This window comes from Propithecus coquereli, unplaced genomic scaffold (assembly GCF_000956105.1).
Source record: "Propithecus coquereli isolate 6110/MARCELLA unplaced genomic scaffold, Pcoq_1.0 Scaffold131, whole genome shotgun sequence".
Taxonomy (NCBI): domain Eukaryota; kingdom Metazoa; phylum Chordata; class Mammalia; order Primates; family Indriidae; genus Propithecus; species Propithecus coquereli.
The window spans coordinates 1,048,701-1,066,717 of record NW_012137303.1 but is presented as its reverse complement, the minus strand read 5'-3'; the positions used below and the strand labels follow the sequence as shown (position 1 = coordinate 1,066,717).

The following is an 18,017-nucleotide window of genomic DNA, read 5'->3' as shown; positions in this document are numbered from 1 at the left end:
TCCAGGCTTTCAGTTATTTATCTTTCAATACTTTGATGTCAATTTTCTCTTTGCATACTTTTTCTGCCCAATAATCTTCCAAACAAGGCTTCTCATTGCTGTTAAGAAAGAAGCATTTTCAGACTAGATTACTCTTGAAATATGGTATCCTAGAATCACCGTGAGCAGCTACGGTTTAAACTGACTCATTGAGCTATTCCAGCCCCCTCTGTAACTCTCGCAGAACTTACTCTCAGCGCTCCCTGGCGGGCATGCACTTCTCTATCCTATTAGAGATTTTGTAAAACCAGTGACTCCTGTTAACATTGGTTCTGTAGGTCTGTGGTAGAACATGAGCTTTGTATATTTAACAAGTTCCTCCGGTGATTCTGGAACACAAATCCCACCAAAAAATGTTTAAGATGCGGGAAGAAGAATGCAGAGATGTTAGAAAAGGTAAAGTCTGCAGGCAGAGAAGACAATCCAAACAAAGGGAAGAGTTTGATGGGCAGAGACATGGAGAGCTTTGAGAACGGTCACTCTACTTTCTGGCCCAAACAAATGTGGCTATAGAATAACAGGAGATGAGTTTTCTTTACTATTGCCACATACACCCTTTCAGTTCTTTATCACCCATATTGAACTGCACAATAGACCTCCTACCTTTCTTCCCTTCCTCATACGGCAAAGAACCAACCACCCTACAACAGGTTGCAATTCCCTACAAAATAAAGCCCAAAGATTTTAGGCCTGTTTTTCAGAGTTCAAACTGCATTTCTACCCTGATGTCCTCTAAACTTTTTACCCTCTAGAAACAACCTGCCCTTTCCAGCCACCGATGTTTGTTCACTTCGTTCCTACTATGTACTCATGCAAATCCATGCTGGCTGTGAAGTAGGTCAAATCAGCCATTAATCGTGGCAATATTATCCCAGAAAACAGTGAATTTTGCTATTATTTAAGCGACCTGAAAATCAGTCCCTTTCTCAAATTGACCAAGACTTTTAATGAGAGATTGTTCTGTCCCTCTGTGAAAATTCCACCATACATGTCTTCCTTAATCATTTCTTCGAATCTTTCTAAGTCCATTGGTATGTTTATCGCCAAAACACCCATGACCATAAGTAGAGAAAGCATACCATACACATCTTCATTGATTTTAGAAGCCCAATTAACCACATACCTCCCTCTCACCTCTTTAATGTTGTTCTGCTCTTCTCTTTAAGCCTCAGAATAATACAAAGGAAGTGCTCCAGCTCAGGTATCCAAGTCTGGCTGTACATGTGAATCACCTGAGGAACTTCTAAAAGTTTATATTCCTGGGCCCTATCTCAGACTTACTAAATGTGAATTTCCAAAGGTTCAGAAACCACTGCTTTTAATGTTTTTTTCTATTTTATGGTAGATATAGCAAGTTGGCTGCCTAGTCAGTCTAGAATTCCATAGGAAATCAACATCATGTTTCTAGGTATGTTATTAGCTGTTTGGGTTGAGAACTTTGATATTATATGTTTTCTTGCCATTCTCTCTTCTTCTTCCTTGTTCAAGGAAACTCCAGAGGGATGAGCTTCTGAATCATATTTACATATTTACATTAAACATATTTATCTGTTCATTCATTCCACATGTTTATTGAGGACCTCTAGGTGTTAGGCATTGTTTTAGGTGTTTGGGATTTATCAGTGAACAAAACCAAGATTCTGCCCCTCACAGTCTATGGAGGGAGGGAGGCAGACAATAAGTAATAAATATAAAAGTACACTACATAGGACATGTTAGCATGTGACTAGAAGTGCTAGGAATGGGTGGGACACACATTGCAGTACTGAGTAAATAGGGTAGTGGAGTTAGGCCTCATGGAGGTAACATTTCGGCAAAGAAAAGCCACAGAGTTATTTTCGAGAAAAGTTCCTTTTTCTTTTCTTTTCTCTTTCTGTTTCTCTCTTTCCCTTCTTTTCCTTCTTTCCCTTCCCTTCCCTCTTTCTTCCTTCCTTCTTTCCTTCCTCCCTCCCTCCCTCCCTTTCTTCCCTTTCTTTCTTGTCTTACTGTGTCTCCCTGGTTGGAGTTCAGTGGCATCTCACCATAGCTCATTACAGCCTGAGCTCATTCATGGGCTCAAGCCTCCCAAGTAGCTGGGACTACAGGCATGCTCCACTGCACATGGCTAATTTTTCTATTTTTTGCAGAGATGGGGTATGATCCTCCCACCTCAGCCTCTCAAAGTGCCAGCTAGGATTTCAGGCGTGAGCCACTGCGTCCAGCCTCAAGAAGAGTTTCTAAGCCCAGGGGATCAGGCAGGAGCATGTTGGTATAATATAGGAACAGCTGGGGTAGTGTGGCCAGAGCAGTATGTTTGAGAAGGAAGAACAGGGAGAGGAGGTCAAAAGGATGCCTTATAGGCTTTGTAAGGACCTCAAATTTAACTGAGTGAGATGGGAATTCTGTGAAGGTTGTGAGCAGAAGAGTAGCGGAATCTGACTTACCTTTTAAAAGGATACCTCTGGCTGCTGTGTTGAGAACAGACGAAGAGGACAGTGATAGAAACAAGGAGACCCACTTAAGAGGTTCCTGGTGACAAAAGATGTAGAGTCAGATCAGAGTGGTAGCAAGCAAGGTGAGAAGTGATCCAATTTCTGGGTCTATCCGGAAAGCTGAGTCAATGGGATTTCCAGATAGATTTGAATGGAAGTGTGAAGGATAATCAAGGATAACTTTAAGGTTAGAATGCCAACTTTATAAACTTATACCAAGAAATAAGTGTTAAGTGGCCAAGTGCCTTCTTTTTTTAATTGCCCTAAAAGTTGGAGAGACCAAATTCACATGAAAGGTTGCTTAGTGTATAATCAGAACAAAAGGGATTGGATGATAACAATAGCTGTGTCACTGTGAAAACCTGATACAGACATCTGTATCCCACTGAACCTGCTAGGGGCCCCAGAATATCAATATTGCATTAAAAGAATGCCCACCTCTGAGCACACTGGAAACATGGTGACACATTACCACTCTCCATCCTCTCCCATCCAAATCTTCTTTTTTCTTTACCCGGGAACCTGAATATTTTCATTAATATATCAACTTGCACCATGTGCTATGTAATATCCAGTTTTAAAATTATTCCATATTTCACCTACTTAGATCAATAGCACCTATAGATGGGCAAAGGGAATCATACGTTTTAAAAAGTTTTAAACTAGGGGGACCCCCTAGAATTTGGAGATATTGTTGGTATATATGCAGTGAAACTGAGTCAACATAAAATGGATAAATTTGATCACAGAAGTAACTTCACTAAAGAGTACATTGAAACTTGACTGTCCTCCATCTTTTTTTTTTTGAGACAGAGTCTCACTCTTTTGCCCAGGCTGGAGTGAGTGCCGTGGCGTCAGCCTAGCTCACAGCAACCTCAAACTCCTGGGCTCAAGCAATCCTCCTGCCTCAGCCTCCCGAGTAGCTGGGACTACAGGCATGTGCCACCATGCCCGGCTAATTTTTTTCTATATATTTTTAGTTGTCCGATTAATTTCTTTCTATTTTTAGTAGAGACGGGGTCTCGCTCTTGCTCAGGCTGGTTCCTGACTCCTGAGCTCAAACGATCCGCCCGCCTCCGCCTCCGCCTCCCAGAGAGCTAGGATTACAGGCGTGAGCCACCCCGCCCAGCCCCAACTCTATTTTAAAAAGAGACAAAGTGTCTTTCAAATCAATTGATGAACACATTGTTATTAAGCCCCTTTTCTGTGCTGGATATTTAAAATGAAAATATGAGTATGACATGATCCCTGCTTTCAAAAAAGCTTGCCATCTACCTCCTGGGTGAATATCCTTAGCTGGATTTTAACTGTCTGGCATTAGGAAATGGAGGTGCTTGGAGTAATTGATTGAAAAAATAGTGATGATTGAATAGTTTAAAAATTACCAGTGTTTATCCAGTTAAATCTAAGAAACAAATGTGCTACACTTAATTCATATGAGTTTTTTACTTACTATAGAGTTATTCGAAAGATAATCACCAGGATTTAAAGGCCATATGTTGTGGCTATTAATAAGCCCTATGTTTCACTGCAAAACCTGAGCTCCCTTTGTTCACCCAGCAACCTCTGCTTAATGTTTCAGTTTCCTGAGTACCATAAGAACTATCTAGGGTATACTAGATAAAACAAGTGTTGGTGATTTTAATAAACCACATGTCTTATTATCAATGAACTTACTGGATTTCTGGTTTACAAACATCTTTTATGATTTTCTTGGAATGGACTGCTTTTTTTGATTCCTGAGGCCTCTTGGCTAATATTGTTAAAAATTAGTTGACATATTTAAAAACTGAATTTCTGAACCTGGGACTTGTGGCAACATCTCCAAGTCCAAGTCTGTCCCTGAGTTTTGGCCCAGAGCACCAACTAACCTGACTCCCTTGAAAAAAAAAATTCTTTAAACTGCAAAGGAGTCCTTGATTAAAGGAGGTAAAGAAGGACATTCGGGGGTCCAGGGCAGGGTCAGGACAGGGGGATAGCTCATCTGCTGGAGCTGCCATTACAAAATACCATAGACTGGGTGGCTTAAACAACAGGAATTTATTTTCTCACAGTTCTAAAGGCTAGGAAGTCCAAGATCAACGTGCCTGCTGTTTTGGTTTCTGGTAAGGCCTCTCTTCCTGGCTTGTAGACAAACGTTTTCTTGCTGTGTCCTCACATGGTAAAGAGAGAAAGGGAGCTCTCTGTTGTCTCCTAAGGATCCTATTGGATCAGGGCTTCACCCTTTTGACCTCATCTAACCTTAATTACTTCCTTACTTCAAATACAGCCAGCTACACTAGGGGTTAAAGGATTCAACATATAAACAATTCAGTCCACAGCAGGCAAACATCACAAACAAGCAAAAAAACAGCCAAAACATATGGTGACATTTTGGAATTCAGGAGAAACTTTCCTGGCACATGGCAGGCAAGAATATTTGTTGAATATTTGTTGAATGATTTAGCTGCATTGCCTTAAAAATATTTAACATCATTTTTTATGCATATAACATGTTTAGTAAATGCTATTGAATTGACTTAGAAAAAATCCTTCAGGGGCTTTTCATCAGGACGGGTCATCTGACAGCAGAGTTTGAGGCTCTCTGATTATAACTGTACTAAGATGGATAAAAAAAGCCAGAGGTCAGTGACTTGAGGGGTTGCCTACAAGAATATGCAAGCATAAAGATGGTTTTAAACATAGGAGATCAGTTTCTGGAAAAAGAACACAGGTAGACACAAAAACAACTTTGCACGATTTTTAGTTTAGCCTGTTCAGGGAAGGTGATCCATAGCAGTTTGTGCAGCAAGTGTACTTCAGCCTTGGTAGTTGAGAAGAGTAACCAGGAGGTTCAAATTCAGGGGCTTAATCCTGTTTCCAGGGTAGACTTGGAAAGCTGTCAGAGGCAGAGCCACAGGTAAAGGAAACAGGAAGTATTCTGCGCAAGAGTGGTTACCTGTGCCAGCCACCCCAGAGGACAATGGCCTATGCACTCCAGAATCACAGAATAGTATTATCTCAATGTGAAATAAAGAGAAAAATGCAGTGAATGATCTCAGCCATCTTCAGAAATTATAGTTCAAGAGATCTTCTATACATGTGACTGGATTTTGGGGTGTAACCCTCTGGGAAAATGGCCTAAATTGTGATGTAGCAAAGTAAAATTAACCCAATCCCTTAATGTTTCAGCCTAAAGATTAAATTAACTTTCACTGAAGTCTGTCACACGGAATCTCATTATGGACAAAGCATTGCCCATCACTATATGCTTCTGTAAATAATTCTAGGATTTGAGTGGATAAATAGTATCAAAAAAAAGTTGGCCATGTGTGGGAATATGATTTTAAATAATATGTTGTATGAAAAGTGATTTAAAATGGAAGTTGAAAATATTTGGGTCATCAAAAATGTTGCAACATGAAATATCAGCATCATCTATGAAGTCTTCTTGCCCCAAAACTTTTAACTTGAATCTAATCAAGCTTCTAGACCTAACTTCTAATTTATAGAAAATAGAGGAACAAATTGAACAAAACTATAAAACAAATAAATGACCTTCAAAAAGTTAATCTTATAATATTAAAAGAGGATGAATGCATTACAACCAAATGTTAATGGGTGACTTTATATTGAATTCTGGTTTAAAAAATAAATACATAAAGATATTCTTGGGATAACTACAGAAATTGGACCATGAGCTGGTGATACAATGGAATGACTGATACTTTTTTTAGGGGTGATAATAATAATGTGATATGTAGAACGCCCTTACCTGGAGGAGTTTAAAGGGTAAAGTCATCATATCTTTCACTTATTTTCAAATGATACAGGAACAGAAATGTACATACCGTGTGTGTGCACACATACAAGAAAGAGAAAGAGATTGATTTAAAGTGGGTATGGCAAATTTTTAGCAACAGTTGATGGTGGAGTATATATGTTGTTCACTGCAGTATTATTTTAACCCTTTTTTGTAAGTTTAAAAATTTTCATAATAAAATATTAAGGAGAAAAAAGAACTTCACCTCAGAGAGAGTAACCTATCCAAAACACATGACACAACTAAAAACTGTGATAATTGTGTCCTTTTTGTAATTTCTGAGAAACGTGAAAAACATTGTCTTGTATTGTTGTGTAACAGAAGAATATTTAGTCAAGAGCTTTAGAGACAAGACCAACTAAGAATATGTTCTCATTTATTACTTCTGTTTTAATCTAAAGAACTTCTTCAGAAATCAGAAGAAATTTGTATAAAATTTGTGTATTGGTGAGTTTAAAGCAAGGCAAATATTTGGCTAATAATTCACAGGAAGAGCCTGGGCTTACCTGGGTTTGAAAATGACTCTGTAATTTATTGGTTATGTGAATTTGGGCAAGTCACTTAACCTATTTGTGCCTCAATTTCTCCAACAATAAAATGTGACTAAAAATAGTACTCCCTAATTGGATCGTTGTGAGAATTAATTGAAAAAATATGTATAAAGGACTTAGAGCAGTGGCAGCACACAGTAAGTGCTATATGTTAATATATAATTATTTAATACTGATGAGATTTGGCAGGAGTGGGGGGTATGATAACTAACAGAGGGCACCAACACCTGAAAAAGGCAGAGTTCTCTCACCAGCTGAAAGCTGAAAACACAGAGAGATGTACTATGGGAAATATTAACTAATATTTAATTATGTCATAGACAGAAAATAAAATGAAGGAAAAACTCTTGACTCGTGTGTCTCCTGAGGTTCTGAAATTTATGTTTCATTACTTAGAGTCCATCCAGGAAAGAGAAAGGAATCAATGTTCTTTTTTTATTTTTCCCCTTAACCGAAGATTGATTAAAATTTCAAGGAACATTGTTATTGATGCTCCAGGAAATAGTATTTAGCAAAATACATTTTGGAAAATAAGCTTCTTGTCAAATGTAAATTATTAATAATGAGAGGCAAATAGTAATCATAAACAGGAAAGGCTGGAAGAACTGGATAAAGACACTTTTAATGCCACAAAGGTTCACAAGACTATTTAAAAATAAATAATAGTGGTTTATTAATAAAGAATGATCTTGTACTTTTTAATTATCATTGGTTGTTCTAGAATGCTTTGAATGACATCAGAATCACCTAAGATGAGGGAATGACAATTAATTAATTTATAATTAATGTAAGAAAAGTGATTTACATTTTAGAGACCAGGGAGACTGAAGTGGCTGCTGAATTACCGTATGTTTAAGAAGCAAATTCCTGAATTCATAATACTTTTATAAAATCACCTTAAGAGGAAAAAACACTCAACATTCTAGGAGCATAATACCCAGTTTTGATTTTGTGTGTGTTTATAATATTGTGATTGCTGTAATAATCAGGCCAGCAAGAATTCTAGCCCCTTCCTTTTGTAAGTCACTGTAACCCTCTGGTCCTCATCAACCCTTTATAAAGCTGGGTAGACTGTAGAGCATTGAGAAGTTTTATAGCTCCACTGTCCTATAGACTTGGACACTGTCATTGAGAAGTCTACATTGCTGATTGTAGACTATTGAAGAATTCTATAGCTATACTGTCCAATACACAGCTATTAGCCACATGTGGCTATTTAATTACAAGTTAACCAAAATTAAGACTACAAATTCAGCTCCTCAGTCACAGTAGCCACATTTCAAGTGCTCAACATCCACATGTGGCCAGTGGCTTCCATATCAGACAGCATAGATACTGATCACTTCCATCATAGCAAGAAGTCTATTAGACTTAGAAGACAAGAAGTCTATTAGACAGCACTGCTCTACATGATTCTTCAATAATTCTATAAATGCATTAATGTCATGATTTCCATGTGCACCGAAATGCCCTTGGGTGCTGTAGTGAATTCACAGGGGTGCCATGGGGATGTCTTGGGGTGCCATTTCAAGAGAAACGTAGCAACATGTGTCTCACACCACAGGGACTAGGTCCAGATAGTTTACAGTTTCAACATCAGATAGTGCTACATTCCTCTTGATGCCGTACCTTTGTGAAACTGGGTTTTTTGGAGATTGCTACGATAAAAAGTATTGTCCGAAAATTAATATGGAATATGAAATGAGGGTGGTGGTATCCAATCTGATTCCAAGGTGTGCAAAGTTATGCAATGTCAAACACACATCTTGTTACTTGTTAACTGTAGTTACTTCAGAATAAAGAAAACAATTTTTTAGCCAGGCATGGTGGCACGTGCCTGTAGTCCCAGCTACTCGGGAGGCTGAGGCAGGAGGATTGCTTGAGCCCAGGAGTTTGAGGTTGCTGTGAGCTAGGCTGACGCCATGGCACTCTAGCCTGGACAACAGAGTGAGACTCTGTCAAAAAAAAAAAAAAAAAAAAAAGAAAACAATTTTTTTCAGCACCTATGTATTATTTTTTCAAATAGTTACAAGGCTTTTAGGACAATTATTAAGTTGCTTGAAGTGTTCAAAGGAGACAGCCATGTCAAAAGACAAAATTAACAACAAAGTTAGACATAGATCTAATTGGCTTTTATTCACAATTCATGAATGGGGCAGCCTCCAATCTATAAAACAGAATGAGGGCTCCCACTGGGCAATGGCAGAAGAGTGGGTTTTGTAAGGTAGGAAAATAGAAATAATAGAAAAAAAACCGATTGGTTAACATCAGGTTACTTTGGGTTACTTTTTTCCAAATCAGTACATAGAGCCTCCTCCTTGTTCTGTAGAACTATATGGTATTCCATTGTAAGCATATGCCATAATTTATTTCATCAACTTTGCACTGCTAGCCTTTAGGGTATCCATGCTATTAAAATACGGTGTCAAAGAAAGACATCCTGTAAGTAATTTTGTACATGTCTAAGCAGATCAGTTAGAAAAAAATCCTTAGAAGTGCTGGATCAAAGGGAATATGCTTTTGCACTTTTGATAGACACTGCAAAATTATGCTCCACAAAACTATATCAATTTATTTTTCTATAAATAATGTCTGAGAATATCTATTTCTTCACACTTTCACATTAAGTTGTCATAACACAGAGTTTTGTGAAACTTCATTTTATTCAGGCAGTCTGACAGAAGAAAGTATCTCGGAATAGTTTTAATTTACTTTTCTTTTTCTCTGTCTTTTTTTTTTAGAGATGGGGTCTGGACATGTTGCCTGGCTGAACTCAAACTCCTAAGTTCAAACAATCCTCCTACTTCAGCCTTCCAAGTAGCTGGAACTACAGGCATGCATACACCACCACACTTGGCTTAATTTACTTTTCTTTTACTAAGAGTGAGGGGGAACATCTTTTCATGTTTTAGAAGTCATCTGTATATCCTTTCATTGAACATGTTAACAATATGTTCTTTATGAAGTAAGTTCACATAAAGCACATACTTCAGGAGCTTCTGTCTTCATGTCTTATGCAGCTCTGAGTATGTGCATATCTTATGTAGCATTGTTTCTATTTTTTATTTTCTACATATTATGTTTTGATACCTTAAAAACCTTTTTGGTTGGGGAGACTGCCCCTTCCAGGCTAGCCAATTCTTACAGATAACAAAAGGCTCAACATCTGAAGTCAGCATGACCTACAACTCTCTTAGTAGCAATAAAATCTTGGACAAGTTACATCTCTGACAGTATTAATACTACCTCATATAGCGTTTTGAGAACTCTTAAGATCATTCTTCTATTCATTAAATCTTCTTAATTAAGCATTAATCACAACAGTTATCATTTATTAAGGCCCTGCCACAGGCAAGCAGGGCACTATGCTATGTGCTCGAGGGCTAATTGAATAAAACAGGACAGAAAATCCATGACCTCAGTTAGTGAAGGGTATGTATGTAATGCCTAGACATATCAGGTACTTAGAAATGTTAAGTTTTTCCTGACAGTTATCTAATGTCTAGCAAAATTTTATGGACTTTGCCATTTACTTTTCTTACTTTCACAGCTCTTTCAGCTTTTCCTTTTTTTCAGTCTTACACTTCTAGTATAGAATACCCTTACCAAAAGTCATGGAGGAGGGAGAAGTTATGAATCAATTAAAAAAACAACTCAAGGGAAAAAAAGATAAAATTTTACTCTAAAAAACTTCTGGAAATGATATCTGTTGATATTTTTAACCACCTTATGACAGTCCTTGTGTTAGATACTTGCAATCAATCTATATAGCATACAAGGAGAGAAACTTAAAGCAGGGAAATTGTTGGCAACTTTGATTAATTTAGCTTTGCCTTGTCTAATCATTTTCAATATCTGCCTGTGTCCCAGTACATATTTCTACTTTCCATAAATAGGTTGAGTCTACAGGTCAGAGTCCTAGGATTTTTTTTAAAAGACAAATGTTTACATCAACAGAATGCGCATTTATTATAGTATGGTCTAAATCACCAACCAGAGAGGTCTCATAAACCTAAATTCCAAGCATTCTGAATCAGACTTTCAAAGCTGTAAACCTATAACTCCGTAACTTACTTATGACTTATTCTTTGAGCATTTAAATTGTGACAGCTTTTGAGGACAGTGTCTTATTTCTGTGTGTTCCCAGCACTTAGTATAGTACTTAGAATAGTAAGTGCTCAACACATATTTGTGAATATAAAGGTGACTGCTGTGTACATATTGCTTCCTTTCAGTAATTTTAGTTTCAAAATTCAAATCACTTAAGTTTTCATTCATTTGACTACCGAGCCCAGTGTAAAAAATTAAAATTAAAAAAACAAGTAATTTTTAGATCTTGTTCACATATACATAATTCTGGAATCTATTCAAAATGTCTTTACTTAACTTTTGTCAAAAGTGATTTTGATCAATCACTTCCCTCAAAATTCCTCCCTAAAGAGTATCACCCCATCTAGGAGGCTTTCCTTTATTAATCTCACCCAAATCTGATCTTTTACATAGTCTAAATTCTGTGTATTTAGTTTTTTTGTGGTATTGTTTGGGACCTGTTGATTTAAGGATTACGTTATTACTCCTATGCTTTCTATGGTGTATTCTTGATTTCAAAGCACCCTTTGTGGGTTCTCCTGCTTGAGCCTGGGAAGTGAGAGAGCAGACAGCACACCCCAAGCACTTTGCTTTACAAATGCTATTCCATATGATATTCACGACGATCCCCTTAAGATCGGTATTCTCTTCATTATCATCATGCTCATTTTGTATTAGGCACAAGGAACTTACAGAAGTCACACTACTAGTGAGGCAGATTCAAAAGTGGATTAAGTAGATCCAAAGCCTGTGTTTTTTCCATTACATCATACACACTATTACATAACCTGTCATGTTGCTGTAATTTCCACTACCGACATTATTTACTTTTAAATTGTGTTCAAAAGTGTCAATGTATACAATTAATTGAGCACATATCTACTTTTTAGTAAGTATTGCAGTATAGTTACTATTAAAACATATTCTACCGAAATTGATTCTGCACTTATTCCCGAAGGACACAAGTAGTCTCCAATTGGGGTTCTCCTGGCGTTATCCAGCGCTGCTGCAGCAATTACCACGTACTGCGCTACGCTTGGAGGTCGGCACTCTGCAGTCCTCACCCTTAGGAGACCACGCGCTGGTGAAGAACACAGGGTCTCTTCCTCCAGCCCGTAGCAGGTGCACAGTAAGCATTTACTGAATAAATGCAAGTGTGTGAATTAATCGCACCTTTCTTTCCACCATGGGCTGCATTTAAAATAAAATGACACTTATTTGATTGATAATTACACGGATGCATAGCGCGCATTACAGAATTTTCTCTTCGTGTTATCAGCCGAGTTTTAGCCCAGACCTGCGCAGTTCAGCAGCTAATGCAGCAACTGCGGTTGCGCACTCGGCCATCCAAACGGGTCACGCCCTCGCTGACACGTGATCATACTCACGTCAGGTGATTCCTTTCGCTAAGCGCGCTAGCCCTGCCCCGCACCTTCCTTGGGGCCCTTGTTTCCTTAGTTTTCCGAAATAGCCCGTGGAGTGCACTTATTGTAGGGTTGCTGGCCACCAGCTTCCGATTTCGACCATTCGGAGAAGCAACTCCGCTACTAAACGCACGGGGAAAGACTGCGTATCGGATGGAGGCGGGTGAAGAAGCTGAGAAAATGGAAGAGAGGGCCAATAGCTCCCAGCCCGGAGCTCACATGGCCACGTGGGCGGGGAGATAAGGACGCCTTTTGCGCAGAGGTGCGCGGAGTGTCTGGCGAAGCTTTCTTTTTCTTTGTGTGCTTATCGACCCTCCTTTCCCCCACTCGCGTCGCCAAATCCCTAGCCGCCTTCCTGTTAGCAAGTCAATGAGCCCCGACCTCCCACACCCATACCCACATCAACCGGCGCCCTCGGCGTCCGGCACCGCCCCTTGGGCCCTGGACACCGGCACTGCGGACAGTCTTTTCCTCCTCTTGGCTGCGGGACTTCGCTTGGGGGTTGGGAGTGAGAGAGGCAGGCTGGACTGGGAGACTTATCTCCCACCCCCATCTGAGAGTACTAGTTTGTGAAGGAGAAAAAAAAAAGGAAACCAAAACTTTTCCTGCTTCTTCCCGTGTTCACATTGGGTTACATTTTGTTTTGAAAATAAACATATAGAAGAGAATTCTAGCTACATATAGCAGAATCATACGTAATTCCTGACCTGCAAGTTTTCTCACACACTCCTCAGAAGCCCCCAAATCTACCGTCTGTTCCCGCCATTTTCCCCTGTCCCTCAAAGGTTCCTTAAGGCCTGTTTCGCTGTCTCTAAATCTTCTGTAATGTGAAACTGGAGAAACGAAGGAAGGAGTGGATCTTGTCTTCTAGGGTGGGTGTAGTGTTACACACAAAGTCACATAAGTATGAACCCCAATCCACAATCATAGACAAGGATTTATGCTTCCAAGACTTCATAAATCACATTTATCCTACACTGCATGGTTCTGGTGGTAGATCAGACTTCTAATATGAATATTCATTTTCCATCTTGTGAATCAGTTTTTATTTTAGGGGAACCCAATTATTTTCTTTTACAGTAAAGGGTTTGTGGGGAGAGTGGCAGGAAGGAGGAACTTATTTTAATGGTGCCAATCTTGTGAACCTCAGATTCCTCTTTGTGTGGAGAGCAGAACTGAGGGGACCAATCTGTACAATTGGAGTCAATTATAATAGATGATGGTGGCAGAAGTTACGGAAGAAAATGGTGAAGGTCTAAATGAAGTGGTATTGTAGAGTGTCATGACCCATTTCTAGGGACGAGGAATGAACACAGAGACAAAGAGACACAGACACACACAAAGACGGTACAAGACTGCAGCACTTTCTGTCGCAGCTTCTTTATTTATAACACAGCCTGTTTGGCAACCGTCCCACAGCAATTTCTTTGTTCCCACACTGTCCCGACTCAACACGTCCCTGTTCCTTGTTGTTTTGTCTCCGGAGAGCCGATGTTTTCATCCTAAACTCTCTAGCCCTTACTGTTTTCGTATCAGGACGCCCTGGACTCGCGTTCAAGCCCACAGACATATTCTGAGAAAAACAGCAAGAAACCATTTCCAGGCAAAATGCCCTCTACAGTAGAGATTGAGAAAAGAGAGAATTAAAGAATGTTAAGATGATAAAGAATTCAAAACTTTAGAAAGATGAATGTTAATGATTCGAGAAAGGTACAGATTGAGAGTGTTAAGAGATCTATATCACTTTTAAAAATTAAAAAAACCTTAAACTTTAAAAATACATGAATGGATTCCATTTTAAAAAATAGCTTCAAACCGACTTCAAAATATACATATTTTGTATTTGTCAGACTTTCTCCAGTCTTTAGATTAAAAAAAAAAATGGAAAGAGGAATAAACAAAGGCTGCATGTCTCTAACGTCATTCTAGACCTAGAGCATTTTCTAATAGGTCTGCCCAAGGATTGTGTTTATTTTCATTCTCTAGAATAGAATTTCTTAACCTCAGCACTATTGACATTTTGGACTAGATAATTCTTTGTTGTAGGGGGCTGTCCTGTGCACTGTAGGATGTTTACTAGCTAGTATTCCTGCCTTTTACTATTATATTCCAGTAGCACTTCCTCAGTCATCACAATCAAAAACGTCTCCCTATGTTACCAGATGACTCTTGTGGCGGCAAAATTGCCCCATTGGAGAACCACTACTATATGAGTATGTGCCATGGTTTTGACTTAGTATTTATTAATTAGGGTATCTTTCAACTTTGTAGGGGTAAATGTTAACTTTTAGATAACTGTTAGTGATACAAATGAACTTTGTCTGATATTTATTGACTTTCTGTCCTGTAGAAAAAGTAAACAGTTTTATTGTCCTGTAGGGTGTTTTCCAGTTCTGTATCTCATTCAGCAATGGTAATTTACAGCATTACTTCTTTCAGTGACTATCGATAAATTCTTTGAACAAGTTTTACCATCCTGGTTGGTTCTCTCATTAATGAATTAAATCTTTTGACAAACGTTTATAAGAATCATACCTTTAACCTTTTGATAAGTGTATTTTGACAAAATGGATAATACTAAATACATCTGTAAAATAGAATAACATTCAGTCAGTTATTGGGGTTGGAGAGGAGATAAAATATTATATTTATCTCATTCAGACTGGCCTCACTCAAATAGATGTTTCATGAAGACTTGAGGTTAATGGTCAAGTTAAGTGATTAACAATCTGCTTTTAATTCTTGTTCAGAAAAAATCTGTGTGCTGTAGAGGAACGAATGTTGATTTCAATAGTATACTTGCACAAGGGGGATCGTTTACTTTATGTGTGTGACTCATTGTTTGACAGTGTAATGATTTTTAATGGAAGGTGAAGAAGAATGAAACGTTTCAGAGGCCAAATGTCACCTCAGGTAGATTTCTTCATTAACAAGGAAGCATAATAGCCATTCTGAGCTTCAGACAGTTGTAGAAAACCAGACAAGAATCTTACACTTTGCAAAATTTACTAATATTTGAATGACATTACTTTCTACCAGTGTTAAGATCAATGATTTTAAACTATATCATTTTAGCTTCCCATTGATAGGTTTTTGGTGAGTTAGGAAGTAATGTGATGATCTGTTTATCTACAGGGACTAATGTCTATTAAAGAACATTTTAGTATGCTTTTGAAGGGTTTCATTATTTAACAACCTCCTGCTTTTTTTCCTTTTGTTAATTATCTCGTTAAAATCAGATTAAAGTATTAAATATTTCAAATTCTATTTGTAAGTGGAGGTCAAAATTGGTTATTTAAATTCATTCTCATCACAGTGAATGAAATAAACTCATTGCTAAGTAGTTATCAATTCCTTATGCATCCTTAACATTTTTTTTGTTTGTTTTGCAAACTGGTGAGCAGCGGTGCTCCCATTTTCTCCCTGATTCAGGGCAGAGGGCCTTTGAGTGTGGTCGGATCCGAACGGGTGCTGGATCCTCCCCAAATATGAAACTGACTATCAATAACATAAATAAATAAAGTAGCGAATATCCACAGTCGCCCCACCTGGCACAGAGATGGCATCCCCAGCGGGAAACAACAGCTGTGTGAGTCCTTCGATAGCTCAGTTGGTAGAGCGGAGGACTGTAGTGGAGTCTCTCAGGCATCCTTAGGTCGCTGGTTCGAATCCGGCTCGAAGGAATTCGCGCTTTTTGTCTAACTTCTAACCCCACCCTCTGAAAAGCATTCTACAGTTACATATGTCCTCCGTGAGAATCTATTTAAATCTGTTCTCCATGTGCAGCGAATTTCTACTTTTTTATCATTACTTTCTGTAACAATTTTTAATACGCGCTATCAAGCCTTCAACCTTTTAGTTCACTCAGTTCCACCCTCTGAGAAGCCCTGGGCCCTGACGAAACGAATCAGAGACGGGCCCACTAGGCTAGGGCTCCAGAGCGGCATCTTCACCTGTCAACCGTGGATCCCGAGCCAGGCGGAGGGGCGGCTGGTGGAAATTACTCGGACCAGCCTGTAATTGGTGGGGCACGCGCGCCCCCTGGTGGAATGAGAGTTACGAGTCGTTGGAACTCAGTTCTACGCTCGACCGTTGGCCAACAACTCCCACAACGCCTGGGGCCCCGACGAAATTCAGGCGGTCCCTTCGCCCTTCTCCTTTTAACTATGTCAAGGTGGTGGTTTTCAACCCTGGCTGAGAAAATGTGGAAATCAGAATCACCGGTGGAGATTTTACAAAGTGCTTATGCTTGGGCCACTTTGGAGGTAAGACCCAGGTGTTGGTTGTTTAAAAAACTCCCCAGGTGATTTTAATGTGCTGCAAGGTTTGAAAAACACTGTCAGAGGGAACAATAATTTTAGGAGAAAATAATATATAAGGGAAAAAATGGACAGAATTTCTTACCCACATGGTAAATTAACACAAAAAGTAGAGATCTCTTGCTTAACAGCAAAACATATTTGCTAATTTTGTGCCAATCTCATTAAATATATTAATCCCATTTCTACCCTGTCTCAAAAATGTGATCCTGGATACCTTACCTGTGAAAGAGTCCTCACTGACAAAAATACTAGATCAAAGTAAGGAAGAGTCATCTGAGGATTTTGTGCCTGGCAATTTCTTGTGCCTTCCTTCCCATGCTTTGGAACTTTTATTCTTTAAGCAAATGATTCTCAAACTTGGGTATGTATCAGAATCACCTGGAGAGCTAATAAAAAACACAGAAGCCCAGGCTTATTGAATTAGGGCAGTGGTTTGCAAGTCCTGCCTAAGATGCGTTGGAAACCACTCCTATAAAAGGGCTGGAGTCTGGCCTAAACTGGCTCCCCATGAACTCCTTGCTTTTTGAAAGCTAGTTGGGGGCAAAAGAAAAATGGTCCAATTTTCTAAAGATAACATTTGGGTCTTGGATGCAAAGTTTATTAAACAGTCCTGGACTAAACATCCTTGCCATGGCACAATAGATTCCAATCCAGATAGTCTCTACTGTAATTTTCCTCCCACATTTTGGACCATATTCTGCTGTATTTCCACACCAGTAATAGCAGCAGACCACTCCCTTGCCTCCCAACACAGATGACTCCAGAAGAGGAAGAGAGAATATATTATAAAAAACAAACTTCAAATTTACCTACATACGCTTTGCCTCTCTACCATCTCATTAAGAAATGGGAGCGTATTTGTTACAATGAGAAGAATTTGAGGTGGTCCTCAATACGTGGGACGTACAGAAAATAGATTTTGAGAATAAATCTAATTTTTTTGTAATATTAATACATAAACGATTGAAGTGTAGATTTGCAAATTCACTTGGCAGAGACCAACATTCAGATCTGCAAAATGGAAGAGAAATTCCAAAGAAGTCAGCCCTCTCTACCGTACTGCTGTCTGAGAATGAGGGAACCACCAAGTATGTGGGGCTTCGTGGACGGTGAGGGAAGTTTCCTGAGGGAAAAACCATCGGTATTATGAAATAAGCGCGTGTTTTTAGTTGCTCATGTTTCAAGAAATAATGGGAAGATGGGAATAAAGACCAAAGAATAAGAGGATCATAAAACTGGAGAATGTGGGCGTGGATCCGCTGCCTCTCTTATGCTAAGCGAGCACTCTACCATTTGAGCTAACTCCCCACTCGGGGGGT

General features: G+C 38.9%; 1 non-coding gene across 1 annotated transcript; it reads left to right on the top strand.

The window, feature by feature from the left end:
* The first annotated feature begins 15,971 nt into the window (after positions 1-15,971).
* TRNAY-GUA lies at positions 15,972-16,059 on the top strand. The gene is given in 2 exon segments: positions 15,972-16,008; positions 16,024-16,059. It is a non-coding gene; the product is annotated as a tRNA-Tyr (tRNA).
* Positions 16,060-18,017: the final 1,958 nt, after the last annotated feature.